Below are 7860 nucleotides of genomic sequence, written 5' to 3'. Positions count from 1 at the left end.
GCAAAATTTCCTTCAAATGACTCCCAGATCTGGTTTTAACTCTGTAAGTTCTTTCCTGAGTAGACTTATGACCATATGACCCCCATCATATCCCAAGAGTCCCTGGGCCGCCCCCTTTCCTAACGCGCTGCCTCTCATAGCCCTTTAATTTATTGGCTGTCTCTCATCCTCTCATTCCACCTGTTTTTTCGCTCCTGCCCGAGAAAGTTTCGATTCCACACATGATTCACTACCCGCTAACACCGAGGTCAAATTCCTCTCCGCGGAAAGCGTGAGAGAGAGTCCAGCTATTAAAAACTGCTCTCGATATTTTATTGAAAAAAAGGGAGTTTTGAAGTCGATATCAGTCTGTCACTGGGTCTATGTCATCAACAGCAGGAAATTACACATGCACAATGTGTTTTAAAAGAATATGCTGGTGATTACAATTTCCCCCGGTGACTAAATGCAATTTTATTGAAAAAGCCGTTTGAATTCAATTGTAGAAAACTGGATTGGTTCCACAGATGTTGCGAGGTTCAGACTTCCTCGAAAAGTGGCTCTGAGCTCTGACCTTGTGGAGTGTACAGTAATTGAGATTCACAGCTCATTGTTAGCTAATTAAAGACACTCAAACCTCCTGGAGCCCAGAGAGAGAGAGAGAGACAGAGAGAGAGAGAGATTGAGAGAGAAAGAGCAGCAGACATGAACAGTGACCTCTAAATGAGAGACGGTGCATCTGGGTCCTTATTTTAATTAGCAGCTGGCCAATCACGCAGGTCTTTATTATTCTAATGCTCATTGTCTATGTTTAAGTCAAGACCACGCGTCGCTCACACACCTGCTCGAGCACACAGACACAATTAAAGAATTACAAATTTACATGTAGTCAATATGACAATTGTGCAAGGTTACATACAGGGATGTTTCTTTAACTTTAACTTTCTTAACCTTTCTTCACATATCATGTTTCATATTTAATGTCAAACTCACTGACAATGTTGTTTTCCTGGTTAAAAAAAATACTTTTAATAACATTTTTAATTGTTGGTCAAAATGACATTCAAGCTGAAGGACAGTCAATATGTGAGAACAAATTTAAGCAATTTTCACACTACTATATAGATAATGAAATGGTTTCTGATTTTTTTATATATATATAATACACATATATAAAATAGTATATATCACCCTTCAGAAATCATTCTAATATGCTGATTTGCTGCTCAAGAACCATTTCTTATTATCAATGTTGACAACAGTTGTAGACTTGGAATTAAGCCCTTATCCCTGTTGTTGAATCACGGGACCGAACACCAGTTATTATGTCAAGAGATCTCTCATTTATTATTAATTGTCAAGACATAGGAGAGAAAGACAATTTACTGGAGAGATAATGTCTTCATGCCTAGCTTTCTCTGAGCCGATACACAAAGGTTGGGCGTTTGTATGCTGGCCAAAGGAACTTACATTATCTTTACAAGGTAGAAAAACAAGTTGTTAATGTTTAAAATAGATGTAAACATTATGATACACAGTTCTTTCTTATAGAGAATACTTCAGTCATCATTTTCATAGCCTCTCATAGGAGAATATATTCTACATTGCATGTAAATTCTTATGTGGTTAAAATAACCAATATCCATGTCTCTGACATGTATCCTCGCACACGTTTTCATGCTCACTCTGATTCATGCACTTCAAATATCACAAAATACATAATACAACTGATTATGAATACTAATAATAAATGATAATAATACTGAAAAATAATATTAAAAAATAAAACTGTAGTCTTCACTTGTGCTGCTTAATACTTTTGTGGAAACCATGAGTTTTTTTAGATGAATAAAAGGTTCAAAAGAATAGCATTTATTTGAAATAGACATCTTTTGTAATAAAATACAATAAAGTCTTTAAACAATCGAGACAGATTGGAAATTAGAGTAAGATTGCAACTACGAGTTGTAAACCAAACAGCTCAAATGTGTCAGCACACAATTCACATTTTCTAACATCCAAAATTTATTTTCGAATTGAGAACAAACAAACAGGTATGAGTGTCTACTTTCATACTGTACACATCCGTAGCTGGAAGACTAATGCAAAAACATTATATAGGCGACTTTGAGAGATTCAATCGAATAGACATACAGTAAGAATTAATGATGATATCTGCCTTCATCTTTTATTCTTCTGCTTCACTCTCCTTAGCAAACACATTTCCGTGAGCTTTCACAAGCATAAGCGTGTCCGTTTCTTCACTCAGTGAGATAATATTGTTCCTCAACAATCACTGAAATGATGTTTTCATACAACAGCCACCAAGGGAAATAAAAGCCACCTAACTTTATTCAGAACACTCTAGCAGAAGGACCAAATATTCACTCTGTTGTCTCAACAAGACCTGACAGCGAGGACATAATGTTTTTATTTATTTATCACGTCCACTCAACTTTCCCAGAGCACCTCGTCCTCTTTTCCCTTTGTGTTTGTCCTCTTGCAAAACACAAGCCAGAATTGTGTCTGTTTGTGTTCATCTGGTTAACAATGCATTTGAGTTTACTTACAGGTTATGACAGCAACCTGCCTAGCTACTGAGTGTGGCTGACGTTATCGCTTTTAAAGGTGAGCTGTGCTCATGCATGTAATTGCAGCACAGAGCATGTGCGGCTAAATGGACGGTTTATGAGTGAGCATCATTAGACTGCACATCAGACACCACTTCCTAAACGCTGATAGGTAATGGAAGGATACTCATTTTATTTTCAAAAGCTTTCTGCTGTAGTCATTAGTAAAAAAGAGTTGCATTATAAAGTAGAAAACAACACTGTGGTAAATCAAAATGATAATGGGCCGGGTATAGATCCCTGAGGAATGCCACTGATAAATTTCACACATATGTGAGGTTTTCTTTTATAATACCATCCAGTGTTTCATTTTCAGCTGGTTTCTGACACTGTTCTCTAAGATCTTTACATCTTCACCAAAAATGATGTAGCAGTCATGTACAATTCCCCCAATAGACCACTAGGGGCAATGTCTTAATGTCATATACTGTATCAGTACAGGTGTGTGTGTGTGTGTGTGTGTGTGTGTGTGTGTGTGTGTGTGTGTGTGTGTGTGTGTGTGTGTGTGTGTGTGTGTGTGTGTGTGTGTGTGTGTGTGTGTGTGTGTGTGTGTGTGTGTGTGTGTGTGTGTGTGTGTGGTTGATATCAAATCAAATGGAAAAAAATATTTGTGTGTATAGAAACCATCATACATTTTTCTCAGCATTCTTTGACAAATAGATAAATTGGCAATGCTTCATGTAGATATTCACCCGTAAGACACTAGTTCACTGTTTACTGATAAAACACTAGTAAAACACTAGTCTTTTATCTATTTCATAATTTATTTATTTATTTTTTTACTTTTTAAATATTCTTTCAAATATTTTTTAAGTTCAAATTAAAGTCTGAAATGTGGTTGATCTCGGAGATGGTTAAAATCTGTTAAGAGAAAATGAATGATCTTGACCTGTGCCACGTTACAAAGTTAAATATCTAATTAAGTTACATAATATTAAAATAGAATCTTGGTTTATGATTCACCTTTTCCAAATCTAAAACTATGCAGGATAGTGGACATAAATAAAACATTTTGTAAAAAAAACTTTTACAAAAGTACCAAACTGTTTTCTGTCTTCTTGAAATGTGGACACCAGATGCTTGTTCTTCGGAAACATAAGGATGTTGCTAAAAACTAAAAAAACTCTACCTTCTTGCATGTTAAAATAAAAATTGATACTCTAAATAAACTAAGTACAACTAAATAAAACTGACGAAAAACTCCTCAGCTCATCTCCAGCGCGCACCTGTGAATGATCGAGCACCTGACTCTGCTTTCGCACCTGACTCTGCTTTCACACCATCGTAGTTCACAGAGAGAAGAGGTCAAGAAACAGATGGTCGCAAGCGTGAAACCACATGGAACCCCAATGTTGAAACTCAAACAACATTGAGCCACATAGACAGTAACCAGCACATGATTTATGAAGTCCCTGGATCAACACAAAGCAGTAACACTGACCAGAGAACATTTGGTCCATGCACACATTTTTAACGGAAACAATATGTAATGCTGTTGAAACACGAAAGTATCTGATTTAAATTAGATTTTAAAAAGGCCGCGTTATGGCCTTTTAAAAAGTCTTGATTTTGTTGTTACGCTCTACTAGAATAGGTTTTCATGCTTGAATGATAAAAAAAAAACATTATTTTTCACATTTATGACATTGTTGAAGCAGCTTCCCAGTCTGTCAGTAACACTAGTTAGTTCCTGTCTCTATGAAGCTCCTCCTTCTGAAATGCACAAAGTGCTCTGATTGGTCTGCTGGACCAGTGTGTTGTGATTGGTCAACCATTTCCAGCATTTTCAGAAATGTCCCGCCCCCTTACCATAAATCGCAAGTTTACTAACACACTACTAACTCAACTCAAGCAGGCCTCGTCCCTTTATTCTGTGTATGCCTTGGATGGGATTATTAAAAATGAGGAATATTGTGACATGTCCGTTCCCAGAAGAAAAATCAAGACTAAAATTGAGGTGTTTCAGGGAGTTCAGAAACAGTGCATACTGATATAGAGAACAACTCGCTTTGGAGTGACTTTGTAACTTTACAGAGCAATTTTGTGCTCAAATAGCAACCTTATACACTCTAAAGGAAGTTGAAAATGTAAAAGCATAATAGGTCCACTTTAATACCAAAATGCCATCTGCCAGGATATCTCCAGAAGAGGCTGGGATTCAGATCAGCAATCACCAAACAGACTCTTTGGTAGTCAATCAACTTCACCACAAAGAGTCTACTGACAATCTTAAGAGTTGATAGTGTTCTGATGATAAGTACAGGCCTTCTATCCTCTGCACTTGCATCTAAACATCACTAATGGACATCTTAAGTGTGCATGCTTTTACTGAGCTCTCACACGCTGCTCATCACTGATCACTCAGAAGAGCAGGAGGAGAATACAGCAGACCGCTCTGATTGCTTCTGTACTGTTAACCAGTCATAATGAAACATTCAATGAAGAGTTTAGCACCTAATTTGTAAAGGTGAATACAGTCAGTGAATAACCATTCAAAACACATTTTACTTTCATAATATGACATTTGATTGAAACAGCATATTCAGAGAAATAAATGTTAGGATGGGACTGGATTTATCTAGTCGAATAAAATGGGGGTGCACTTTTAAAGAAATTAATTCGTTTATTCAGCAAGGGTACATTAAATTGATCAAAACTGACAGAAGAAACATTTAAAATGTTACAAAAGATTTCTATTTCATGCTGCTCTTATCGGCTTCCACAACCGTTTACAACATTGATAATGATAAGAAATGTTTCTTGAGCATCAAATCATCATATTAGAATGATTTCTGAAGGATCACGTGATACTGAAGACTGGAGTAATGATGCTGAAAATTCAGCTGTGCATTACAAGAATAAATTACATTTTAAAATATATTCGGATAAAAAAAAACAGTTGTTTTAAATTGTAATAATATTTCACAATTTTACTGTATTTTTGATCAAATAAATGCAGCCTTGGTGAGTCTAAAAGATTTCTCCCAAAAACATACATTTTAGAGACAATAATGCCAGTTATTTCCGTAACGTTCAATGAAAATAGTTTCAAACAAAACCAAAGTTCCTGCACTGAAATAAGAAATATGCACACTTTTCGAATGCCAATTAAATTATAGGAAATATCACTTAAATAAATCTCTTTTATATCCATCATAAATTCAGGGATTTTAAAATGTATAAAAAACCCTATAATGGTAATCAAAACTCCACCGAAGACATTCAACAGATGCAGAGAAAACCACTGCACTGCAAGAACAACAAAACAAAAAGAGGCCACAGGAATGCTCCAAAATGTGTGGGACTCAATATACACTCATGTACTGAAAAACACACTGTATGCAAGAAGAAAGAAAAGGAAGCGATTAAGAGCAGGGCGGTTACTTACGAGACCTGTCCCCTTTCCATCTCCACCCACCCTTGTTTCTCCCCGGCTTGTCCCCATCCCAGCACAGCCCGAGTCCTGTCCAGACCCCCAGCAGCAGGAGGCTGATGGGTAACACCAGCCCGGCCCTCATCCCAGAACGTCTCCAGAGAGAAAGATCAACACGCGGCTTCACATCACATCCAGATGAGCCTCCAGCCAAGACGCTCCCAAAACCCTTCAGAGGTGTCGCTACAAACTGCACGCTGTTACTTTACCGCCAGAAGAAGATCCCAGGTTCAGCAGTGCGATATTGATCTTTTCATCCCACCCAGTCACTCCAGAATAGTTACTACCACACCAGCTCTCTAGACGCTCTCTAGCTTCAGTTCAAATCCAGTTCGGACACAGAGGACTTGTGTGAAAATGAGAGTTGTCGTTGACAACAGCATGGCCAGGTGTCAGAGAGATATCGGCACACCGCTACTCCTCCGGAGAGCAGCGGTGGTCCCTGTTACAACCTCCCTTCCTCTCCTCTCCTCATCCCAGGCACCAGGGACAAGCTTCTGTTGATGTGAAAACAGCAGATAAATCAAAAGTGGATGGCTGAGTCCTGCAGCCACAGCAACTGAGTGAGTGAGTGAGTGAGAGAGAGAGAGAGAGAGAGAGAGAGAGAGAGAGAGTGAGAGAGAGAGAGAGAGAGATAGAGAGAGAGTGAGAGAGTGAGTGTGTATGAGAGAGAAAGTCAATTCAAGCTAACCAGTGGCAAACGTTCCATTAAGGCAGCTCTTGTCAGTCGAGTAAAGCTCCTATGAAGTGAGACACTCGTACAGTAAAGCTCCTTACAGTTCTCCTGGGAAGCTCCTGCTTAGAAATCAGAACTGCAATGTGATTTTGCTCAAAATATTTTCACTTCATAACAACAAAAAGTTTTAGCCAGTAAGATTTTGTTAATGCTTTTGAAAGTCCCACCATAGCTGTATTTATTTGACCAAAAATACAATAAAAACAGTAATCTTGTGAAATATTATAACAATTTAAAATAACAGTTTTCTATTTTAAAGACCCCCTGTAGAGAAAATCACGTTTTTAATGCTGTTTATGTCTATATGGTGTTTTTATTACGCTTTAAGACAAACCCTGTGCAAATTCATAAGTCAACACCATTGCTGAGTATTTTCGCCTTAAAACTGCCATGTACCAATTAAGACAGTCTCAAAAACCCTGTTTCCTACTGTCATAAACATGTAACCAATCCCGTCAGCATGTGAGCGGGGCTGTTTGATAACGTAGTCAACCCAAAGGCTAATCATATCAATTACCGTCCAACGCTGTAAAGAACAATACATAAAACACATCACCATTCTGATATATCAACTTGTAGACAAGCCTGTATAATTCACTCTTCCACTTCTCTCTTCTTCTGAATCAGTTTCTGGTTCAAACATATTTGGCTGAATTAAACCAGTATTTCCACTTACCACTGTGCAGCGTTTACTACAGTAAAGGTGAGTGAGTGGATCTCTGAGCTGGTGTGAGTGAGTGGAGGTGGGGCTCATTTGCATATTCATTGGTTTGCATACTAAATGAGGAAAGGGTGTAGAGTTACATTCAAGCTATTTCAAGGTATGAAGACATTTTCACAGGGACAAAATTGCTTAAATATGTCATTTTGATTATCAAAGATGAGTTTTAAGGGACAAAACTATTGACTGCAGGGGAACTTTAATAGTAATCAACCATTTTTTTGTAGGAATGCATTAAATTGATCAAAAGTGACAGTTCAGACCTTTATACTGTTACAAAAGATTTCTATTTCAAATAAATGCTGTTCTTTTGAACTTTCTATTCATAAATCCTAAAAAAAAAAAAATCTATCTTGGTTTC

This window comes from Siphateles boraxobius, unplaced genomic scaffold (genome assembly GCF_051911475.1).
Source record: "Siphateles boraxobius isolate OS27281-9 unplaced genomic scaffold, OSU_SipBor_1 6, whole genome shotgun sequence".
Classification (NCBI taxonomy): Eukaryota; Metazoa; Chordata; class Actinopteri; order Cypriniformes; family Leuciscidae; genus Siphateles; species Siphateles boraxobius.
This window is presented reverse-complemented; position numbering follows the sequence as displayed.